The sequence below is a fragment of the Hypanus sabinus genome, chromosome 28 (assembly GCF_030144855.1).
Source record: "Hypanus sabinus isolate sHypSab1 chromosome 28, sHypSab1.hap1, whole genome shotgun sequence".
Taxonomy (NCBI): Eukaryota; Metazoa; Chordata; class Chondrichthyes; order Myliobatiformes; family Dasyatidae; genus Hypanus; species Hypanus sabinus.
This window is the reverse complement of record NC_082733.1, coordinates 43,547,082-43,572,317: the sequence shown is the minus strand read 5'-3', so window position 1 is coordinate 43,572,317 and position 25,236 is coordinate 43,547,082. Positions and strand designations below refer to the sequence as shown.

At 45.1% G+C, this 25,236-nt stretch overlaps 1 long non-coding RNA gene across 1 annotated transcript in view; it reads left to right on the top strand.

Annotated features, from left to right (window-relative positions):
- Positions 1-20,680, top strand: part of LOC132382647 (uncharacterized) — a 113,852-nt gene extending 93,172 nt beyond the window's left edge. The window contains exon 3 of the long non-coding RNA XR_009508439.1: positions 18,012-20,680. This is a non-coding gene — a long non-coding RNA (uncharacterized LOC132382647). The remainder of the gene's footprint in view (positions 1-18,011) is intronic.
- The last annotated feature ends 4,556 nt before the right edge of the window (positions 20,681-25,236 follow it).

Sequence of the window (25,236 nt, the reverse complement as noted above, 5' to 3'; positions counted from 1 at the left end):
CCATCGAGCCTATGCAATCCCACCCCCACCAAATCTCCCTTTACTCCACCAAACCATCCCCAACCAAAGTACCCACCAAACCTCACCCCACCCTCAGAAACCAACCAAACACCCCATCAAACCTCCTCCCACCAAAATCCCACCACCAGTACCAAACCCCCCCCCCAACCCTACCCACCAAACATCTCACCTCTCCATTAAACTACTCCCACCAAACCACTCAACCGGCTCCACCAAAAAGCCTCACTATACTCCCCAAACCCACCAGCCCCCCAACCCTCCCTTCCCAGTCCCACCAAACCTCTCCAAAAATCTCCCCCCACCATCATGCTCCTTGATGACGCGTGTACATTGATGGTGTTAATATTCAGCCTTTTGCTAAAGAGTCCCACCCATTTTGGGCACTCATCACACGTTGGTCTTTGTTCTTCCTCTGCTAGAACAGTCAGCCTACTCCCACACTACCATGGCTACTACTCTGTACAGAGATTCATTAATTCTGACCGAGCTGCAGATTGTGAATTAATGCAGACTCCTACACTCAGGCACTGTCAGATAGCATCCGGTCCCCAGGTTGCCACGGAAACTGTCAGTTTAAAAATAGTTCCATGGCAATTTTTGGGGAGTCGCTGGGCTGGGAGACTGGAGGAGCCTGTGGGAATCAGGCTGAGAAGAAAAAGAGAGAGATTCTTAAAGTGGAGAATTTTATAAATTTGCTCTACTGCAGCTTGGCATTAGAATATCAAACATAGAACACTACAGCATAGTACAGGCCCTTTGGCCCACAATGTTGTGCTGACCTTTTAACATACTCTAAAATCAATCTAACCTTTCAATCCCACATGTCCCTAACGCATCTGTGTTTACCACCATCCTTCGATGCAAAAACCTACCTCTATACTTCCTTCCAATCACCTTAAAGTAATGCCCTCTCATATTAGCCATCCCTGCCTTGCAGTCTACCTATGCCTCATCAAGTCAGCTTTCGTCTTCCTTCACTCCTAAGAGAAAAGCCAAAGTTCACTCAGCCTTTTCTCATAAGACGTGCTCTCTAATCCAGGCAGCATCCTGGTAAATCTCCTCTGCACTCTTCCACATCCTTCCTATAATGAGGCGGCCAGAAATGAACACAAAATTCCAAGTGAGTATTACCTAGGTTACAGGACTGTGCTTTATTACAATTCAGTGTATTGGCTTGGACGTAGAAGGGTGTTTCTGCCTCAGAGTTAGGAGGCTTTGGATGCAGCTTCGTCTCCAGAGACAGGAACATGAATTCCTGCCTACTATTCTCACAGAGTGCTGCAGGAATGTAGAAGATTTTAGTGAGTTGAGTGCCACAGGGATCACTAATGGGCCTCATCTTTTTTCAGTGTGTAAAATGACTCGGTGAAGTCACCAAGGGTCAAATTTTATATCAAAGTACATATATGTCACCATATACAACACTGAGATTCATTTTCTTGTGGGCATACTCAATAAATCTACAGAATAATAACTATAACAGAATCAACAAAAGACCACCCAACTAGAGCATACAACCAGAGTGCAGAAGGCAACAAACTGTGCAAATACACAAAGAAAAAAAACAATAGTAATAAATAAAGAAGCAATAAATATTGAGAATATGAGATGAAGAGACCTTGAAAGTGGATTCATTGATTGTGGGAAGATTTCAATGGAGGGGCAAGCAAAGTTGAGTGAACTTAACCCTTTTGGTTCAAGAGTCTCATGGCTCTTCTAAAGAGTCAACATTAGGCTGTTAGGCAAGGAAGAACTGTAAGGGGTATGACAGTATAGCAGTTAGCATTACAGTATTACAATGCCAGCGACCCAGGTTCAATTCCTACCACTGTCAGTAAGGAGACTGTACATTCTCCCTGTGACTACGGGAGTTTCCTCAGGGTACTCTGTTTGCCTCTCACATTCCAAAGCCATGCTGGTTAATGGGTCACACGGGTGAAATTGGGCGGCATGGACCTGTTGCCGTTTGTAACTCTAAATTGAAAGAAACTGTGAAGAGGAATAAGGAGGATACAAAGAGATAAAGATAGATCAAATTGTAGCTTTTGCTGGAGCTCTTTAAGGCTTTAGTTCTGCCGCATCAGGAATATTGAATTCAGTTCTGTTTGCCTCATTATTGGAAGGATGTGGCGGCTTTGGAGAGGGTGCAGCAGAGGTTTCCTATGATGCTGCCTGGATTAGGAGGAACGTGCTATAAGGAGATGTTGGAGAAACTGGGGTTGTTTTCTCTGGAGAGGCAAAGACTGAGAAGAGATCAGATAGATATCTATAAAACAGATAGATTAAACAGCTGCTATCTTTTCCTGGGTTGAAATGCCTGCTACCAGAGGGCATGCATTCAGGGTGAGAGAGGAAAGTTCAGAGGTGATGTAAGGCTTTACATCACAGAGAGATGGGTGTCAGGAATACACTTCCTGGATTACTGGTGAAAGAGTTTAAGAAGCTCTTAGGTAGGCACATGAACATGCAGAGTATAGAGGGGTATGGACATTGTGTAGGCAGAAGACAGAAGGGATTAGTTTAGTTAGACGTTTGATTACTAGTTTAATTAGTTCCATCCACACAACCTTGCGGCCGAAGGGCCTGTTCTTGTGTGGTGCTGTGACATCTTCTAAGTGAGTGGGCAAAGGTGTGGCAAATGGAGTGTAATGCGGGAAATGTGAAAACTCCCATTTTGGCAGGAGGAAGAAAATATAAAATGATATAAAAGGTGAGAGATTGCAGAGCTCTGGGAGGCAGGGGCTTGGGCATTGTAGAACATGATTCCTGAAAGGCTAGTGTGCAGATACAACAGCTGTTCAGGAATCTTACAGAATGTAATTGCTGCTGGAGGATCTGAATACAAAAATAAGGAGTTTATTCTCAGTGATACAGAGTCATGGATTATTACAGCACAGAAACAGGCCTTGCGATTCCTCTAGTCCATGCTGGCTTGATCTTCTGCCAACCTCTATCTTACCCGCACCCTGACCATAACCTCTCCCATCCATGTACTGATCAAAACCTCTCTTAAATGTTGTGATTGAACCTGCACCCACTCCTGCTGGCAGCTCGTTTCACACCCGCATCACCCTCTGTTGATAATACTGTATCAGCCGATTTGATGTAGTGGACAGCAAGGGAGACCATCAAAGCTTGCAGCAAGATCTGCACCAGCCGGGAACATTGGTTAATGCTGACGAGTGTGAGGCGTTGCATTTGTGGAGGCCAAAACTCAGTGAGACTTTTACAGTGAATGGTAGGGTACTGAGGTATGGGGTAGAACAAAGGGGCTTGAGAATACTGACCATTAAATCTTTGGAAGTGGAATCCTAGCTAGATAGGGTCATAAAGGGAGCTTTTTACCTTCATAAATCAGGGCATTGAATAAGGGAGTTAGGATGTAATGCTGAAGTGAAATTGTACAAAACTAGAGTATTTTCTGCTGTTCTGGTCATCTGCCAACAGGAAAGATATCAATAAGCTTGAAAGAGAGCACAAGAAGTTGTGAGAATGTTGCTGAGACTTGAGGATCTGAATTATAGGGAAAGGTTGAATCGATTAGGACTTTGCAACACACTCTAAATGCTGGATGAACTCAGCAAACCAGACAGCATCTATGGAAAAGAGTATAGTCGACTTTTTTGGCCGAGACTCTTCATCAGGACTGGAGAAAAATGATGAAGAGTCAGAATGAAAAGTTGAGGGGAGGGGAGGAAGAAGTACAAGGTGGTAGGTGATAGGTGAAACGGGGAGAGGGAGAGGGGTGAAGTGAAGAGCTGGGAAGTCAATTGGTGAAAGAGATAAAGGGCTGGAGAAGGGGAATCTGATAGGAGAGGACAGAAGGCCAAGGAGTAAAGGGATGGGGGGAGGAGCACCGGAGAGAGATGATGGGCAGGTAAGGAGATAAGGTGAGAGAGGGAAATGGGAAGGGGGAATGGTGAAAGGTGGGGGAGGGGGAGCTATGACTGGAAGTTAGAGAAATCAATGTTCATGCCACCAGGCTGGAGGCTTCCCAGCCAGAATGTAAGGTGTGGCTCCACCAATCTGTGTGTGGCCTCATTGTGACGGTAGAGGAGGCCATGGCCTGACATGTTGGAATGGGAATGGGAAGTAGAATTAAAATGGGTGCCCACTGGGAGATTCCACTTTTTCTAGCAGACAAAACGTAGATGCCTGGCAAAGCAGTCTCCCAATCTACGTCAGATCTCACTGATACACAGGAGGCCACACCAGGAGCACCAGAGACAGTAGATGACCCCAACCGACTCACAGGTGAAGTGTCGCCTCACCTGGAAGGACTGTTGGGGCCTTGAATGGTAGTAAGGGAGGAGTTGTAGGGGCAGGTGTAGCACTTGTTCTGCTTGCAAGGCTAAGTGCCAGGAGGGAGATCATTGTGGGGGGGGGGGAGAACAAATGGACAAAGGAATAATGTAGGGAGCGATCCCTGCAGAAAGCAGAAAGTGGGAGGAGGGAAAATATACTTGGTGGTGGGATCCTGTTGGAGATGGCAGAAGTGCTGGAGAATTATGTGCTGGGGTGTGGAGGCTGGTGGGGTGGTAGGTGAGGACAAGAGGAACCCTATCCCTGGTGGGGTGGCAGGAGGATGGGGTGAGGGCAGATGTGCGAGAAATGGATGAGATGCGGGTGAGGACAGCATTGATGGTATAGGAAGGCAAGCCCTTTTTTTTGAAGAAGGACATCTCCTTAGTGCTGGAATAAAAAGCCTCATCCTGAGAGCAGATGCGGCAGTTGAGGAATTGACAAAAGGGGATGGCATTTTCACAAGTCACAGGGTGGGAAGCGGTATAGTCCAGGTAGCCGTGAGAATCGGAGGGTTTATAAAAGATATTAGTAGATAAACTATCTCCAGAGACAGAATCATAGAGATCGAAAATGGGGAGGGGGGCTTCAGAAATGGACCAGACAAATTTGAGGGTGGTGTGGAAGATGATGAAGTCGACAAGCTTTGCATAGGTGCAGGAGGCAGCACCAATGCAGCCTTTGATGTAGGGTAGGAAAAGTTGGGGAGTTATACCATTGAAGGCTTGGATAAGGCTTTTGCTGATGGAGGGTCTCAGCCCAAATCATTGGCTTCTTACTCTTTTCCACAGATGCTGCCTGACCTGCTGAGTTCCTCCAGTATTTTGTGTGTGTTGCTTTGGATCTCCAGCATCTGCAGATTCTCTCTAGTTTGTAGGTTAGGTCTTTATTCCCTGGGGCATAGGAGAATGAGGGTTGATTTGCTACAGGGTATACAAAGTTATGAGGGGTATAGATAGGGTAAATGCAAGCAGGCTTTTTCCACTGAGACTGGGTGAAACTCGAACTAGAGGTCATGGATTAAGGGTGAAGGGTGAAATATTTAACCTGAGGGGGAACTTTTTTACTCAGAGGGTGATGCAAGTGGGGAATGGGTTGTCAGCAGACATGATAGATGCGGGTTGAATTATAACACTTAAGAGCACTTGGGGTAGGTATGTGAATTGAAAGGGTTTGGAGAATTTCGTCCAGGTGCAGGTAAATGGAACCAGGTGGAAGATTAGGCTGGCATGTAGTAGATGGGCCAAAGGACCTGTTTCTGTACTGCAATGCCCTATGAGGATCAGGGGAGTTCTCCCCAATGTCCTGTAGCCAACATGTATCTGTCGGAAAATATCACCACATCGACGGTGCCTTTGTGGGAGCTTGCTGTACACAACAAAACTGCCAGATTTCCTACCCTGCCGCCGTCAGACACACCTCAGCATTCAGAGGCTTGCTTCCTCGTGCACAGTTACAAACAGCGCATGTTGTATTTGTCTATATCTTCCGTGTGATCAGACATGAATGCTGTGAGTGTATTGCTGTCAGTGTGTTGGCTGAGTACTGACCCAGTGGAAATCACTTGGTAAATGTGAATAGGGTTTGTTTGACGATGTGGGTGGCGCACCATTCTCTATGTCACCACAGACATCACTCCCAACAGAAAATGCTTGTACACCAATTCTTAATGCTGGTTTCCGAGATCGACTTCTGTAATAAGACCATAAGACATAGGGACAAACCCCTCGGCTAAAGAAATTCCTCCTCACCTCTGTTCTAAAGAGACATTCTTGTATTCTGTAATGTCTTTGTAATGTCAGATCCAGCTCCACTGAAACCCTCATAATTTGTTTTGTTACACCAGAGCCTCCAGTTTCACCATGTAGCAGGGAGAACATGGTGAGTCTTGGACGAGGAGATTCAAGTCCTCTTCATGACACAAAAATTAGAGTTCTGGTGAAACATCAAGACATGGACAGAGGGGCAATACAGAGGGAGAGTCACACTGTGGGAGGGGTAGTACTGAGGGAGTGACACATTGGAAGGGGTGGTACTGAGGGAGAGTCACATTGTGGGAGGGTGGTACTGAGGAAGGGTCACACTTGTGGGAGGGGTGATACTGAGGGAGAGTTACTCTGGGGGAGGCGTGGTACTGAGGGAAGGTCACACTGTGGGAGGGGCAATACCGAGGGAGTGTCACACTGTGGGAGGGGTGGTTCTGATGGAGGGTCACAATGTGGATGGGACAGAACTGAGGAATTGGCACATTGCAGATGAAACCTGGGTGGTGTGTGTGTGTGTGTGTGTGTGTGTGTGTGTGTGTGTGTGTGTGTGTGTGTGTGTGTGTGTGTGTGTGTGTGTGTGTGTGTGTGTGTGTGTGTGTGTGTGTGTGTGTGTGTGTGCGTGCGCGCGTGGTTCTATCATGCTGCTTTAGGAAATGAGACTCCTCTTAAGTCTACCACTATCCCTCAGCTGAAATGCTAGTTCACAGGTCACTTGCCACCTTGTGGTTTGTGAATCTTCTGTATTCAAGTTGCCTTCTGTGTCCACTAATTAAATAGGTACCACAGCACTCTCTGATTATCATTGTGGAAATGCACAGTGAAATGAGACATTTGCAAAACAGTCCAAGGATGTGCTGGGGGCAGCCTGCAAGTGTCACCATGCTTCCAGTGCCAACACAGCATGCCGTCGACTCACTAACCCAAGCATCTCCCCTCCCATATAGCTCTCCATTTCCTTTCATCCATATTCTGTCTAAGAATCCCTTAAATGTCCCTAATATATCCGGCTTTACCAAAGCTCCTGTGTCCCATGCACCCACCACTCTCTGTGTAAAATAGGTACTGTACCTGTGACATCCCTCTATACTTTACCCCAATAATCTTAAAATCATGCCCTCTCATATTAGCCTTTTCCATCCTGGGAAAAAGTCTCTGGCTCTCCACTCTATCTATGCCTCTATTGTCCTCTACACCTCTATCAAGTCACCTCTCACCTTCCTTCACTCCAGAGAGAAGAGCCCCAGCTTGCTCAACCTATCCTCATAAGACATGCTCTCTAATCCAGGAGGCAATCACAATCACAAACAAGAGAAAATCTGCAGATGCTGGAAATCCAAGCAACACTCACAAAATGCTGGAGAAACTCAGCAGGCCACAGCAAGAAATAGAAAAGAGTACAGTTGTCATTTAGGGCTGAGACCCTTCAGCAAAACTTCAGCACCCTCTCTAAACCTTTCACATCCTTCCTATAATGAGGCGACCAGAACTGAACACAATATTCCAGGGTTTTATAGAGCTGCTACATTGTCTTGTTGCTCTTGAACTCACTCCCCTGACTAATGAAGACCAACACACCATGCACTTTCTTAATCACCCTATGAATTTGTGTGACAACTTTGAGGGATCAATGGTCATGGACCCATAGACCTCTCTGTCCCTCCACACTGCTAAGGATCCTGCCATTAACCCTGTGGTCTGCCTTCAAGTCTGACCTTGCGAAGTGTATAACTTTCCATCTAGTTGGATAGATGTCAGTTCGGCCTAAGGTGCACCTAGTTGTGCAGCATAAAGTTCAAATTAAATTTATTATCAAAATACATATTAAAAAGGATCTAGTGCTTTCCCTTCTAAGTAAGAACTGGAATTTGATTGTAAGCAAAGTGGGAGAGTGGAAACCTAATTGGATGATGACTGACCAATCATGAAGGACGGACCACGGAGGGTATAAATACCACCGGACTAGACGTGCCCAGGTATCATCCCTAATGAAGATGACAGAGCTTGTCATCGAAACATTGGTTATAATCGATACCTGTACCTGGCTGGAAGCCTGAGAAGAGTTTATTCATCAAAGTACATATATGTCACCATATACAACCCTGAGATTCATTTTCTTGTGGGCATTCACAGTAAATACAAGAAACACAATAGAATCAATGAAAGACCGTACCCTACAGTATGGACAAACAACCAATGTGCAAATAGAAAAAGAACAAGGAAAAATGAAATAATTTTAAAAAAGCAATAAATATCGAGAACATGAGATGAAAAGTCCTAGAAAATGACTCCATAAGTTGCGGGAACATTTCAGTCATGGGGCAAATAAAGTTGAGTGAAGTTATTCCTCTGGTTCAAGAGCCTTTTAGTTCCCATCTCAAGTACTACAGTTGAGGCATTGCCCACTCCTACAGTTGCTGCAGCCAGTCCTCTAGGTCATTCCTTGTTGCCAATACAATGGATTGATTGGCTGGGGGTGGCATATGTGAACATGGAGTTCTCTGCAGAAAGTAGAGTTAGATAATCTATTTGATATTGTACTGAACATGGTTGCAAGTTCTTGTAGTTTATCACTCAGATGCTGAGCCCTGTCATCGGGGGTGAAGGACATGTTTTTGGAGTCTTTGGTTAACTACTTAACCAACCACCATCATTCCCGGCTAGAGGTGGTAGGATTCAGGAGGGTTTAACTTAATTCAATGATTGCAAAATTACATGCTATAGATAAGTTGCTTTAACTGTGGCGGTGTGTGTGTGTGTGTGTGTGTGTGTGTGTGTGTGTGTGTGTGTGTGTGTGTGTGTGTGTGTGTGTGTGTGTGTGTGTGTGTGTGTGTGTGTGTGTGTGTGTGTGTCTGTCTGTCTGTCTGTCTGTTTGATAGTGGGTGTGTGTGACTGTGTGTGTATTTGAGAGGGATGGAGAGAGAGAGTGTGTGCGTATGTAAGTGTGCGTCAGAAACTATTGGATTATCTAACTTCATTTACCCTTTTGCGAATCTAGTCTCTCACTATCACACACAGGTCTCATCATTGTGTTGTTATTGATAGTACAGTTGGTGATCAGTGAGCTGCTAAGGTAACCAAGGAGATTACTGGTGCACTTTGATGTGCCTTCGCTGTGTGCATGTTCATTGCAATCTCCACATGTAAAACTCCACTGGCTGTGTCGGATTACATCTTCCCCTTTACATTCAACAATTAAACTCATCTCTACCTCTGATTCCTCCGTCTAGCAGAATTAGTTCTTACTCTCAATAATTTCTCCTTTGGCTCCTCCCACTTCCTCCAAATCAAGGGTGTAGCCATGGGCACCCGTATGGGTCCCAGTTATGCCTGCCTTTTTGTTGGCTTTGTGGAACAGTCCATGTTCCAAGTCTATATGGGTATCCATCCCCCTCTTTTCCTTCGCTACATTGACAACTGCATTGGCGCTGCTTCCTCCACGCATGCTGAGCTTGTTGGCTTCATTAACTTTGCCTCCAAATTTCACCCTGCCCTCAAATTTACCTAGTTCATTTCTGACTCTTCCCTCCCCTTTCCTGATCCTTCTGTCTCCATCTCTGGAGATGGCTTATCTTATGATATCTACTATAAGCCTGCAGACTCTCACAACTACCTGGACTATTCCTCTTCCCACCCTGTCTCTTGCAAAAATGCTATCCTCTTCTCACAATTCCTCCGTCTCTGCCGCATCTGCTCTCAGGATGAGGAAAGACGAAAGAGATGTCTTCCTTTTTTAAACAAAGGGGCTTCCCTTCTTCCACCATCAACTCTGCTCTCAAACACATCTCTCCCATTTCCCACACATCTGCCCTCACCCCATCCACCTGCTACCCCACTCAGGATAGGGTTCCCCTTGTCCTCACCTACCACCCCACCAGCCCCCAGGTTCAACGTATAATTCTCTGTAACTTCCGCCACCTCCACCAGGATCCCACTACCAAGCACATCTTTCCCTCCCTCCCCTCTTTCTGCTTTCCACAGGGATCGCTCCCTATGTGACTCCTTTGTCTACTTGTCCCCCCCATCCCTTCCCACTGATCTCCCTCCTGGCACTTACCCTTATAAACGGAACAAGTGCTACACCTGCCCATACACTTCCTTGCTCACCACCATTCAGGGCCCCAGACAGTCGTTCCAGGTGAGGCGACACTTCACCTGTGAGTCGGCTGGTGTGGTATACTGCGTCCGGTGCTCCCAGTGTGGTCTTTTATAGATTGGTGAGACCTGACACAGACTGGGAGACCGTTTCGCTGAACACCTACGCTCTGTCCACCAGAGAAAGCAGGATCTCCCAGTGACCACACATTTTAATTCCACGTCCCATTCCCATTCTGATATGTCTATCCATGGCCTCCTCTACTGTCAAAATGAATCCAAACTCAGGTTGGAGGAACAACACCTTATATACTGGCTGGGTAGCCTCCAACTTGATGGCATGAACATTGACTTCTCTAACTTCTGTTAATGCCCCTCCTCCCCTTCTTACCCCATCCCTGACTTATTTAGTTGTTTGCCTGTTCTCCATCTCCCCCTGGTGTCCCCCCCACTTTCTTTCTCCCGAGGCCTCCCGTCCCATGATCCTTTCCCTTCTCCAGCTCGGTATCACTTTCGCCAATCACCTTTCCAGCTCTTAGCTTCATCCCACCCCCTCCAGTCTTCTCCTATCATTTTGCATTTCCCCCTCCCCCCACTACTTTCAAATCTCTTACTATCTTTCCTTTCAGTTAGTCCTGACGAAGGGTCTTGGCCCGAAACGTCGACAATGCTTCTCCTTATAGATGCTGCCTGGCCTGCTGTGTTCCACCAGCATTTTGTGTGTGTTGTCTACCTCTGATTCGCTGTGTACCAGCCCCAGCTGCACCCATCCCCCTCACACACCACTCTTCATTTCCTAGACAAGGCTGGTTTACCTGCATGCCAGGAACCACAGATTCTTGTACAGATGAGGCAGGAGTGTTTTCTCTGTTAGTACTGGCCTTCCTGAAGCTCCCAATGGACAGGCCTGAGGTTTCACAATATCACCCTGAAAGTCGCTTACGGGTCAGGGATTCCGGGGAAGCAGTGGGATGGTGTATTGAGGAGATTTGGTACATCACCAAAGACTCAAGCAAATTTCTTCAGATGTACCATGGAGAGCATTCTAACTGGTTGCATCTCTGTCTGGTACAGCAGCTCCAATGCACTGGAGTAGAAAAAGCTACAGAGTTTTGTAAACTCATCCAGCTCCATCATAGGTACTATACTCCTCACTATCAAGAACATCTTCAAAAGGTGGATCCACAAGAAGACAGGATCCATCACCATCCAGGACATGCCCTTTTCTCATTAATACTATCAGGAAAGATGTACAGGAGCTTGAAGACACACACTCAACGTTTCAGGAACAGCTTCTTCCTTTCTGCCGTCAGCTTCTGAATGGCCCATGAGTTTTTGCTCCACTTTATATACATCTGTGTGTACATTATATATTTCTTTTTGTAATTTATAGCATATTTATGTATTGCACTGCACTGACAGAAAACAACAGATTTCATGACATGCATGATAATACAATGATAATAAACACACACAAAATGCTGAAGGAACACAACGGGCCAGGCAGCATCTACGGAAAAAAGTACAGTCGACGTTTCAGCTGAGACCCTTCAGCAGGACTGGTTCTGATTCCAGTTCTTCCTTGGTTCCTTTCTTCTGTCACAGGCAATCTCTTACCGTCACTGAGCTCGGACTGAAGCATCAGCACTGGCCACACGAGCAGGTCATCCACTGAGCACCTGAAGGGAGCTCAAGGGAATGTGGGGAGAATCAAATGGGGTTGGTGTAAATGGGTGCTTGATGGTTGGCACAGACTCAATGGGCTGAATGTCCTGTCTCAGTGTTGCTTTTCTTGACACTGATGTTTATCTTGGTTAAGGATTATGACATCACAAAGCAGGCGCTGGATGAACACAAATTTCTGTGCGCTCTTCAATCTGAGGGAGGTGTTCCAAACCTCTGTCGAGTCGTTGGAGTTGATGGCTCTGATGGTCAAAGGAAGGTCTTGTGTTCTGGCCGGAGACACGAGAGATCACAGATGCTGGATACCTGGAGTAACACACAAATGAGATAGAGAAATTCAGGCAGCATCTGTCAAGACCCTGCATCAGAATTGGAAGGCAAGAAGGGAGATTACTTTAAACTTTGACTCTTAAAGTGGAAGTTGATAGGTTCTTGATTAGTAAGGGCATCAAATGCTGTGGGGGAACGGCAGGAGAATGGAGTTGAGAGGGATAATAAATCAGCCATGATTGAATGGTGGATCAAATTCAATGGGTCAATTTGCCTAATTCTGCTTATGGAGATAGCCAGTATAAAACATGTTGGGGAAGTACTGGGGCGAGAGTTGGTAGGTGATAGATGGATTCAGGTGAGGGGGTGGGGTGATAGTCAAGTAAAGGAGGGGTGAGAGTGGAAATGATGGCCAGATGTTGTTTGCTGATGTGTGGAAGTGTCGAAGGGCTAAAGAAGATGGAATCTGACAGGAGAGGTCCATGGAATGAGGGGCAAGGCACCAGAGGGAGGAATGTGTTTGATGGGGAGATGAAGAGGGTGGGGTAGATGGGGGCAGATGGGGGCAGTGGGATAAGAGACAAAAGGAGGACAGGGTGGAAAGGTCACCGAGGTCGGGAGGTCAAATGCCTGAAGGTAGCCTTCTCTGGGGTTGGAGACGTGTGTGTGAGGGTGAGAGGGTGGGAAAGGGGTTTGTTTTGCTGCTGTTCTGCTGAACACTGTGGACATGCAATGTTGGCATCAGAGTGTGTGGTGACACTTGTGGGCAGCACATCCTTAGGTTGTGTTGGTTGCTATCACAAATGACACATTTCACTGCATGTTTTGATGTACACCAGATAAATAAATATATCTGAATCAGTTACTGGAAGTTTGAGAAATTGGCACCGTTGGAGGTGTTCCCTGTGTTTCTCTCTGAGCTGTTTGGGAATCTACACGGTGTAGCTCTTTGGCCATTCGGAGGAGGACGGTGAGGGGGACCCTGGTCGACAGCAGGGAGATGCAAGTGTTCTGTGTGAGGGTGGGGGGAGGTCAAAGAGTGTGGGAAAGTCCCTCCAAGCATTCTCCCGTATATGTCACCTTGGCTGGATTAGGGTGCAGAATTGCTACTTTTCTAGTATTTTCGTAGTTTAACTTTCCTATGCTTGCTTATAATTTTTATATAATCACCTATAAAAATGTCATTGTTCAGTAAATTTTCTAGTCATTGTAAGATAGCTGTTTCTGATTTTCTAGAAGTTTCTCAGGAGTCACACTACTTGAATCTGGCTATTTTATGATTAGTTGTTATCACTGAAATGTTATCTCCTGTCTGAGCACGGAACAATCATGGCTTCATTCTCTTTGTTATTCTTTGTCCTTGTAATATTTATTAAAAATGGCCATAGCCGCCAAGTTTTATGCTTCATTCTCGACTTCTGGAGAACCTCTGGATCAAGTTCACCAGATCAAACACCTTTAATGCTTCTCTTCTTCTGCACACCCATGGGCAAGACAGTAGCATGCTGGTTAGCACAATGCTTTACAGCACCAGCTGTAAGATCAGAGCACAATTTGTGTGTTATCTGTTAGGAGTTTGTACGTTCTCCCCGTGACTGCATGGGTTTCCTCCCACAGTCCTCCAACAGTTCTGTGGTTTTGTGTAGGTCTTGTAGCTTTAGTTTTTGGTTTGTTGGGTAGTAGAGTTGGTCTCTTGACTTGGTGTGTCTAAGTAGTCTTGTTTTGGCTGGTGGGTTTGGAGCTCCTTTCCAGGGAACGCGATAAGATGGTAGCGCGTTATTAATACGCAGCAGCCTCTCTGGACTCTGGATTGGGGATTGCCAAATGTTATGTGGATTTTCTGGTGTAGTCTGTTTTGTCATGTGCTTTTGTGATATAATTCTGGAGGAATGTTGTCTCATTTTTTAACCGCATTGCATTTGTGGATTCTAAATGACAATAAACTGAAATTCAATTCAAAGACATATGGGTTAGGATTAGTAAGTTGTAGGCATGCTATATTGGTGTCAGAATCGTGGCAACACTTGTTGGCTGCCCAGCACATTTTGACGTACAGTTAACAAATAAAATTAATCTTTAATCCATTTATCAGATTCTGTAGCTAAACTCTGGGATCACAATTGACAGCTCCTGAGGAAACAGTATCTGTGGGTTCCCATTTGACCAGGTGCTGGGGGCAAGTTATAAACACCTCCCATCATATTCTGCATCAGAGTGTTTATCAGCTAATAGAAACATAGAAAATAGGTGCAGGAGTAGGCCATTTAGCCCTTTGAGCCTGCACCACCATTCCATATGATCATGGCTGATCATCCAACTCAGAACCCTGTACCTACTTTCTCTCCATACCCCCTGATCCCTTTAGCCACAAGGGCCATATCTAACTTCCTCTTAAATATAGCCAATGAACCGGCCTCAACTGTTTCCTGTGGCAGAGAATTCCATGGATTCACCACTCTCTGTGTGAAGAAGTTTCTCCGCATCTCGGTCCAAAAAGGCTTCCCCTTTATCCTTAAACTGTGACCCCAGAACTGTGTTCTGGACTTCCCCAACATCGGAAACAATCTTCCTGCATCAAGCCTGTCCAATCCCTTTAGAATTTTATACGTTTCAATAAGATCCCCCCCTCAATCTTCTAAATTCCAATGAGTATAAGCCTAGTCGATCCAGTCTTTCTTCATATGAAAATCCTGCCATCCCAGGAATCAATCTGGTGAACCTTCTCTGTACTCCCTCAATGGCAAGAATGTCTTTCCTCAGATTAGGGGACCAAAACTGCACACAATATTCTAGGTGAGACCAAGGCCTTGTACAACTGCAGTAGAACCTCCCTGCTCCTGTACTCAAATCCTTTTGCTATGAATGCCAACATACCATTTGCCTTTTTGCCTCATGAGCTCCAAACTGTGGCCTTCAATCTGCTTTTAGAGAGCAGTACATTGTTGAAGGCCACCTCACTGAGCTCAGATTCACGTCAGAAATGCTTCCTTTGTGCCTTCTGCTCTTTCAGACTTGATCTTTTAGCAAGGCTGTGAAAATGCGAGTTTTCTCAAGTAATTTGCAACATGATTTGATTATGTCTGTTGATCAAACTTTCTGAAATATTGTTTGAGATGCATGAAACTGAGTCCCACAGTGACTGTGTAAAGAGTTGTGCTAGCTGCTAAACTAATTCTGATCCTTCCATCTGCAAGGCCATATGTGCACTCAGTGGCCATTTTCTGAGGTACAGGAGTGGAGCCCGGTGTGGTCTTCTGCTGCTGTAGCCCATCCACTTCAAGGTTTGATGTGTTGTAGTTTCAGAGATGCTGTTTTGCACACTGCTGTTGTAATGTGTGGTTATTTGAGTTACTGTCACCTTCCTGTCAGCTTGAACCAGTCTGGCCGTTCTCCTCTGACCTCTCTCAATAACAAAGCATTTGCGCCCACAGAATTGCCGCTCACTGGATGTTTTTTTTTGTTTTTCATACCATTCTCTGTGAGTTATAAAGACTGTTGTGCATGAATATCCCGGGAGACCAACAATTTCTGAGATATTCAAACCACCCTGTCTGGCACCAAAAATCATTCCACAGTCAAAGTCACTGAGTTCACATTTCTTCCCCATTCTGATCTTTGGCCTGAACAACTGAACCTCTTGACCACGTCGGCGTGCTTTTATGCATTGTATTGCTGCCACATGATTGGCTGATCAGATATTTGCATTAACGAGCAGGTGTACAGGTGTACCTAATAAAGTGGCCACTGAGTGTATGTTGTAAAATAGCTAATAGAATTACCTATTGAAGCATAAAGGGATAAAAACGTCTCAATGATAATCATTATGATTTCACCCATATTGTAACAAAGCAGTAGGGATTGGCCTTGATTGAAATTTATATCTGCAATTAACAGGCTAACATCATCACCAAAACACAGTGCTGCTGGGAGTGCTGCACTCCCTCAGAGCCTGTCTAGATCTTGTGTTCATGTCTCTCGAGTATTGTGATGCTGGCAGACATGGGCATGCTCCCCAGGGACCAGCTGATGCTACAGGTTGGTATGCCCAAAAGTAATTGGCATCTGGTTAGGAAGCCAATAAAATCAAATTCTTTAGGATAGGGGTCCTGAGGCTGCAAAATAGAATTTGCACTGACAGACAGTAACTCTAATAAAAATCTAAACTTATTTACAAATTGTTGACATTAACAGACAATGCCAGCATATATTGCCCACCCTGAGTGCCATTGAGAAGGTGGGGGAGGGGTGAACTGCCTTCTTGACCACTGCTGTCCTTCTGATGAAGGTGGCCCCACAGTTAGGTCGGGGGAATTTCAAGATGTGGACAAGTAGACAAGCCATCGGAGAGGATCTTGCCCATTCCCGTAGACCTGCTAATTGTCCTTTCCTGTAGACCTGCTGCTCTTGTCCATTCCCATAGATCTGCTTATCTTGCCCATTCCCATGGACCTGCTGCTCTTGTCCATTCCCATAGATCTGCTTATCTTGCCCATTCCCATGGACCTGCTGCTCTCGTCCGTTCCCATAGATCTGCTTATCTTGCCCATTCCCATGGACCTGCTGCTCTTGTCCATTCCCATAGATCTGCTTATCTTGCCCATTCCCATGGACCTGCTGCTCTTGTCCATTCCCATAGATCTGCTTATCTTGCCCATTCCCATGGACCTGCTGCTCTCGTCCATTCCCATAGATCTGCTTATCTTGCCCGTTCCCATGGACCTGCTGCTCTCATCCGTTCCCATAGATCTGCTTATCTTGCCCATTCCCATGGACCTGCTGCTCTTGTCCATTCCCATAGATCTGCTTATCTTGCCCATTCCCATGGACCTGCTGCTCTCATCCGTTCCCATAGATCTGCTTATCTTGCCCATTCCCATGGACCTGCTGCTCTTGTCCATTCCCATAGATCTGCTTATCTTGCCCATTCCCATGGACCTGCTGCTCTTGTCCATTTCCCATGACCTACTGTCTCCACTTGTGTGTTTGACCATACTAGTCACAAGAGTTTATAGACCGTAAGACCATATGATATAGCAGCAGTATTAGGGCATTTGGCCATTGAGCCTGTTGCATCTTTTCATCATGGCTGATCCATTTTCCCTCTCAGCTATAATCTTCAGCCTTCTCCCCATAACCCTCTGTGCCCTGCACAATCAAGAAACTATCAACCTCTGCCTTAAATATATGTAAAGATCTGGTCTACACAGCTGCCTGTGGCAAAGAATTCCACAGATTCACCACTCTCTGGCTAAAGAAATTCCTCCTAATCTCCTTTCTAAATGAATGCCCTTCTATTTTGAGGCTGTGTCCTCTAGACTCTCCCATCATAGGAACATCCTCTCCAAATCCACTCTATTGAGTTCTTTCAAACAGGTTACATATTTCATAGTTCTTCACAATGAGGTAATGAGTGATTTGCAAGTGCAGAACTAATGTGGCCACACCCCAGGGAAGTCACCGAATGAAGTCAGTGCCAGGCAATACAGTTCAGAATACGAGCTGATAGTTGGAAATTCACATGCAAAAAATGTGTGAAATCACACGTTTCACATAATGAAATGATAAGACAGAAAATCAAAACCTGGATAGGAGAGAGATAAGTGTGTGAAATCATAATTAGAGTGTAAAATTTGAAAATGGGTTGGGTACTGCAGAGAACGCGAGGGAGAAGAGCAATAAAGGTTCTTTTATCATTGATGTGCAATTTCTCTGGGCACAGCAGCAGGGGTTAATAATAAATATACATTTTACAAAACTATTACTGTCCTTGTGAAGGAAAAGGTCAATAGAAGAGTGGGAGGATTGGTCATTGTTAGACAACTTGAGAGCAGCTGAGTCATTTCCGCAGTTCATTCTTTATTCTGGTCTTTGTTGCAGGTGGAGAGAGGGCAGAGAAGACAGTGTAGAAAAAGACCCTTCGGCCCACTGAACGCCAACTTCCCATTTACATTCATCCTGCATTTCTGTGGAATGATAATGAAGCTGAGTCATTTTTCTTAGATCATTCAAGGTAGAGCATGTCACAAACACAAGAGATTCTGCAGCTGCTGGAAATCCAGAGCAACGTGCACAAAATGCTGGAGGAACTTGGGAGCTCAGGCAGCATCTATGGAGGGGAATAAACAGTCAATGTTCTCTAATGCATTGATGAGGCCAAACTCATGTTGGAGGAGCAATACTCCCTATTCTGTCTGGGTAGCCTCTGACCTGATGGTGTGAACATCAATTTCTCACCCCTCCCCCATTTCTCATTTTCCATTCCTCATTCTGGTTCCCCTCTTACCTCTTCTTTTCACTTGCCCAATATCTCCTTCTGGTGCTCCCCCTCCTTCTCCTTCTTCTATGGTCCACTGTCCTCTCCTATCAGATTCCTTTTACTTCAGCCATTCATCTCTTCCATCAATCCTCTTTCAGCTTCTTATTTCATCCCCTCCTCCACCCATTCACCTTCTCTCTCACCTGGCTTCACCTATGACCTTCTAGTTTGTACTCCTTCCCCTCTCGCACCTTCTTATTCTGGCTTCTTCCCCCTTTCTCCAGTCCTGATGAAAGGTCTCGGCTCGAAATGTCGATAGTTTATTCCCCTCCATAGACGCTGTCGGTACCTCCAGCATTTCATGTGTGTTGATTAAGGTAGAGGTTCAGTCTATGAAGGATTTTGATTGTGTTATTGTTCATGGCCCACTCCTATGCTATGAATTTTATAACAGGTTATCTAAGTACAGAAAGATCCCTTGGAAAGCAATAAGATAATTTTGAATTTTGACAAGTCTGAATTTTCTCCAACAATCTCTGTGTTAGCCATTCACTTTTATGTAATAGGGTTATGAGGAAAAATGTAATGACACAGCTGTAAATTCTGTCAGGCAGTGTGATGTTGCTCTCTGAATCACATGCCATAAACACGTCTCACAGAATATGATATAGAGTGTATTGCCCTGAACCAACCCCCAGCTCAGCAGGTCCGTATTGTTGTCTATATCCCACACTAGCATCCTCCTATGCCTCTCCAACCCAATCACCCTGTTCACCCTCACCTCTTATTGATAAAATCATAACACACATGGTTGTGTCCAATCAGCTTCTAACTTTGATACAGAGTTGAATCTGGATAGGAAGGGACGCTGAAGGTTAGAGCAGGAGGTCTGCACTCAGCTGCCATGTTTTGAGCCCCTCTGTTGCCAAGGGAGTGGTACATTTGAATAGGGGTTAGTGCAATGCCTTACAATGCCGGCAGGCACCGATTGACATTCAATTCCCACCGCAGTCTGAAAGGACACTCTATCGTTTCCCTGTAATCACATGGGATTCCTCTGGGTTCTCCAGTTTCTTCCCTCATTCCAAATATATTCTAGTTAGGATTAGTAAGTATTGGGTACAGTACAGTACGTTGGTGTCAGAAACATGGTGACACCTGCAAACTACCCCCAGTATATCCTCGGACTGTGCTGGTTGTTGACGCCAAAACGGCATATTTCACTGTATGGTTCAATGTACATGTGACAAAGTAATTTTTGATCTCTTTAATAAAGTGTTGCTTCCAGAAATGGATGAGGGGTGAACATGGTACCTTCTACCTCCAGCCCGCCAGCAGGAGCGTGTGATAACCAGACGTACTGTATGTAAACATCTTCCACTCTACAATGAGCATCATGGGACAATGCAGCCTAACACAGAGCTAATAAAAATATTGTGACTTTTGGAGACGTAATTGCTAGCTGCTGTATTGTTAATTTTAATGATAGGCTGGGAATCAAGATGAAACATATTTTTGGTTTCACTGCAGTGCGAGGGAAGGTGTTGGGGGGTAAGGAGCTGAGATTATCAGCATGTTGCTGAGGGAACAATGCACAAGATCCCAGAAAACACAGGCCATACTTGACTGCTCAAAGCAGGGCAGCCAAGGCCAATACTTAACCCTCAAACGCACCTAAAACCCATGATTTACTTCATTATTTCTTCACGGGAACTTGCTGTATCCAAATTTGTTTGCTGTAGTTCCTGCAATACAGCAGTGATTAACCTTCAAAAAGAACTCCACAGAATGACTCAATGGATGCAAAATCTTTTAGCTTTATTTAGAAATACAGTGCAGAACAGACCCCTCCCACCCTTCAAGCCTCACTGCCCCAGCGGCATTAGCCTAATCACGGGACAATTTACAATGATAGATTAAAAAAGGTTTAAATGTTCATTATTGTCAAGTTTGCATGTACAGTGCAACTCCGATACTCAACTTCTCTCAATAGCCATGAAATACAGTCATTGAAATAAAAGACAACAACCCACCCTCCCCCTACAAAAAGGGAAAATAAATAAAATTCGCAAACCCCCTCCCTCACACTAAAGAAACCAAATGGATCACCCACACGGAAAACCTACCCGTCGATGCATCTTTGGACTGTGGGAGGAAATTGGAGTTCCCGGAGAAAACCTGCAGATTCCATGGGGGAAGACTCCAGTCTCCTTACTGACCTCCGGACTGTAATAGCGTTGCATTAACCGCTGTGCTACCACAGCGCTTATTTCTTTAAAACTGAGATGAAATAAAAAGACATCCTTAATAAATAATAATTGACTGCAGTGGTCTTTACGAAGCTAAACATGTCAGTGGCAAAATGATCTATTTTAGGCTGTGGTTATTATAGTGCCCACGTTGTATTCTCTGCACTCAGCCAGTCTCTGATAGAATTGACTTGCGTGGTGACTCATTGCTCATTACCACAGAAACAAAACAGCACAAAAACAAAAACCCGCAAGGGTCGCAGGTGTGAGATTGAAAGTGCCGCCAATCTTGGCAGAGGTTTCGCCCCCAGAGCTGAGCACTGGAAGGTATCGAAGGGGGTTAAGTAAATAACCAGAGGCAGCATATTATAAAAGGAATCTGACAGTTGACTCTGTGGACATTGCACACTTCTGTCAAGCAGATGATAAGAGACATAGTCTCAGTGGCTGCTTTATTAGTTACCTCCTGTACCCAATAGAGTGGCCTCAGAGTGTCTGTTTGTGGTCTTCTGCTGCTGTAGTCCATCCACTTCAAGGTTTGGCATGATGTGCATTCAGAGATGCTCTTCTGCAAGCCACTGTTGTAATGTGTGGTTATTTGAGTTACTGTCACCTTCCTGTCCACTGGACCTACTCTGGCCATTCTTCTCTGATCTCTCTTATTAAACAGAAAGGTTTAATAATCAGAGAACAGCCTCTCACTGTATGTTTTTTTTTCATCCTTTTCTGAAAACTCTAAGAGTGTATGGAAATCCCAGGAGAACAGCAGTTTCTCAGATACTCAAACCACCCCATCTGGCACCAACAATCATTCCATGGTCAAAGTCACTTAGATCAGATTTCTTCCCATTCTGATGTTTGGCCTGAACAACCACTGAACCTCTTGACCACATCTGCATGTTTTAATGCATTGAGTTGCTGCCACATGATTGGCTGATTCGATAATTGTATTATCAAGCAGATGTACAGGTGTATCTAATACACTGGGCACTGCATGTACTTAACTTCCTTCACAACCTCAGCACATTCCGATCCATGATTTAACTGATTAAATACTTTTAAAGAGCTATCATTGTAAAATGTAGCTGTGTATAGGTGTGAAAGTCAATTTGAACACAGAAAGTTCTCACAAATACTGTAGTCTATGAAAATCTCACAATTAGTCATAGAGTCAGATAAAACATTAGATAAAGATTAGCTTTATTGATCGATAGGATGCAAAACTGGGCTGAGAAGTGGCAGATGGAGTTCAACCCAGATAAGTGTGAGGTGGTTCATTTTGGTAGGTCAAATCTGATGGCAGAATATAGTATTAATGGTAAGACTCTTGGCAGTGTGGAGGATCAGAGGGATCTTTGGGTCCCAGTCCATAGGATGCTCAAAGCTGCTGCGCAGGTTGACTCTGTGGTTAAGAAGGTATATGGTGCATGAGTCTTCATCAACCGTAGGATAGGGTCTAAGAGCCGAGAGGTAATTTTGCAGCTATATAGGGCAATGGTCAGACCCCACTTGGAGTACTGTGCTCAGTTCTGGTCACTTCGCTACAGGAAGGATGTGGTAACCATAGAAAAGGTGCAGAGGAGATTTACAAGGGTGGTGTCTTGTTTGCCTTATGAGTGAACTCAGCCTTTTTCTCCTTTGAGCGACGGAGGATAAGAGGTGACCTGATGAGAGGCGTTGATCGTATGGATAGTCAGAGGCTTTTTCCCTAGGTTGAAATGGCTAGCACGAGAGGGCACAGTATTAAGGGGCTGGGAGTAGGTACAGAGGAGCTGTCAGGGGTTAAGTTTCTTACGCAATGGTGAGAGCGTGGAATGGGCTGCTGGTGACAGTGGTGGAGGTGGATATGATAGTGATTTTAAGAGACTCCTGGATAGGTACATGGAGCTTAGAAAAATAAGAGGGCTATGGGTAACCCTAGGTAATTTCTAAAGTAGGGACATGTTCAGCACAGCTTTGTGGGCCGAAGGGCCTGTATTGTGCTGTAGGTTTTCTATGTTTCTGTGTTATTTGTAACATGTACATCAAAACATAACTTCACCGCTTGCATCAATGACCAACAGAGTCCGAGCTTGTACTGGTTGCAGCCCGCAAGTGTCGCCACGTTTCCAGTGCCAACATAGCATGTCCACAACTCAGTAACACTTACATCTTTAGCACGTGTGAGGAAACTGGAGCTCTCAGAGGAAATCCATGCAACCAAGGGCAGAACGTATAGAGAACTGTGGGAATTGGACCCAGATCGCTGGTGTGGTAGAGCGTTGTGCTAGCTGCTACGCTTTTGTGCCGCCCTTTCCAGGGCGGAAAAACACTGGAGAAACACAGAATGGAAGAACAGCACCTCACATGGCACAGGTAGCATACAACCCGATGGAATGAACACTGAATCGTCCCGTTTCAGGTAGCCCACCTTCACTCTCACCCCCTCCTGCCATCTGGCTCCACTATCCACCCCCCCAATCTGGTTCCAAATCACCTAGTTGGGTCCACCCCACACCTCCGTTTTACTGCCATTACTGCAATCATTTCTCTTCCCTCTCAGCCTTGATGCACCCTCTCAACCCAAAACATCAACTTCTCCCTTTTGCCTCCACAGATGCTTCTTGACCCACTGAGTTTTTCAGAGTTGTGTTTATAGTTCCACTTCAGAGGATGCCCTATTTATGGCAGACCTACAGGGCTATGCAAAAGTTTTAGGCATATAGATATAGCTAGGATGCCCAAGACTTTTACACAATACTGTAGTAATTTTATGTATCGCACTGTACAGCTGCCACAGAAAAAACAAAATTTCATGACATATGTGCGTGATGATAAACCTGATTCTGACATGGGTCTCTAATGTTATAGATAGTCAGCATTTTGAGCCGAGACCCTTCATCAGGACTGGAAAGGAAAGGGAGAGAAACCAGAATAAGAAGGTGGGGCAGAGGTGAAGGAGTACAAGCCCACAGTGATAGGTGAGACCAGGTGAGGGGGGAAGGTGGGTGGGTGGGGAGGGAGGATGAAGTGAGAAGCTGGGAGGTGATGGGTGGAAGAGGTAAAAGGCTGAAGAAGAAGGATAACACAAAGTACACTGCAGATGCTGTGGTCAAATCAACATGTACCACATACTGGAGGAACTCAGCAGGTTGGGCAGCATCCGTGGAAACGAGCAGTCAATGGATGTTGCCCGACCTGCTGAGTTCCTCTAGTGTGTTGAACATGAAGAAGAAGGAATCTGGTAGGAGAGGAAAGTGGACCATGTGATGCACCATCAATAACTCACTCTGAGACGTAAAGGCGAGATATCGGCTTTTATTGACTGGAAGAAGGAACAAGCAGTGAGTGACCACCATACTACATCCTGGAGACTGAGAGGCCGGGCTCAGGCCTCAATCGCCCTTATACAGGGGTCTGTGGGAGGAGCCACAGGAGCAGTCAGCAGCGGGGGTGGGGGGGGTGGTGCGTGTCCAGACAGGTATATGTAGTTCACCACACCATGGAAGGAAGAGGGGAACCAAAGGGAGGTGGTAGGCAGGAGAGGAAAATATAAGAGGGAAGCCAGAGTGGGGAATGGAAGAAGAGGGAAGGGGGGAGGGAAAATTACTGGAATTAGAGAAATCAATGTGAAATTCCTCAGGTTAGAGGAATTTTATGAGATTATGAGATGTTGCTCCTCCAACCTGAGAGTGGCTTCATCCTCTGGCAGCAGAGGGGACCATGTTGGAATGGGAGTGGGGACTGGAATTAAAGTGGTTGACTACCAGGAAATCCTCCTGTGGATAAGGTGCTCCACAAAGTGGCCCTCCACTCTACATTGGGACTCATTTATATCTTTACTCTGTAAGTACTTCCTAGCCTGAGGTTGTAAAATGATCAATCTCATTGCAGATTCTTTGTGAAGATAAACTGGAATAGCGAGTGTGCTTGGTAGTTGGGACTAACGCCATTCTGGTATAGACTAGGTTCTATCTGGCTCATAGACTCTTACTGCATTGAGTACACTAGTCATTGTGCATAAGCACTTATGACCTCTATATGGAAGAATAGCATCTGGCCTGAGATACTCCAGAATTAGAGAAATGTCAGGATCTGCCACGTATTCATTTTCTCAGGATGTTTATCAATTTTTGCTTTGCCTGGTCTTTCATAAGGGCAGCATTCAGGCAGTTGGGATGTCTGGATTTACTTGCAGTAGTGTTTGGAATAATAATTCCTACCTTCTGCCTGCAATGAGACGTCTACCAGGCTATGTGTGGTTTGCCATTGGTAAACACTTCAAAGGAGCAATGTAGCAAATAGAAATATTGACCAATGACACTTCATAATCCCCAGGATTAGAGTGACACACCATGCAACCCCCATGTGACATAATTACACATCGCGACTTGCGTTGCCAAAACAGGTTGTTACTTTTTTCACATTTATAGCAAATGCTGAAGTCAAATTAAGTCAAAGCATTAGACTCAGTTGTTATTTTTCATGGACCTCATATCAATTAAAATGTAGATAATAAGAGTTCTAGTGGTTAGGAATGATAATCAAGCAGTGTCTTTAGAGCAACTAAAATACTTATATTAAAGCAAAAATGTTTTTGAACATACAACATTACAAC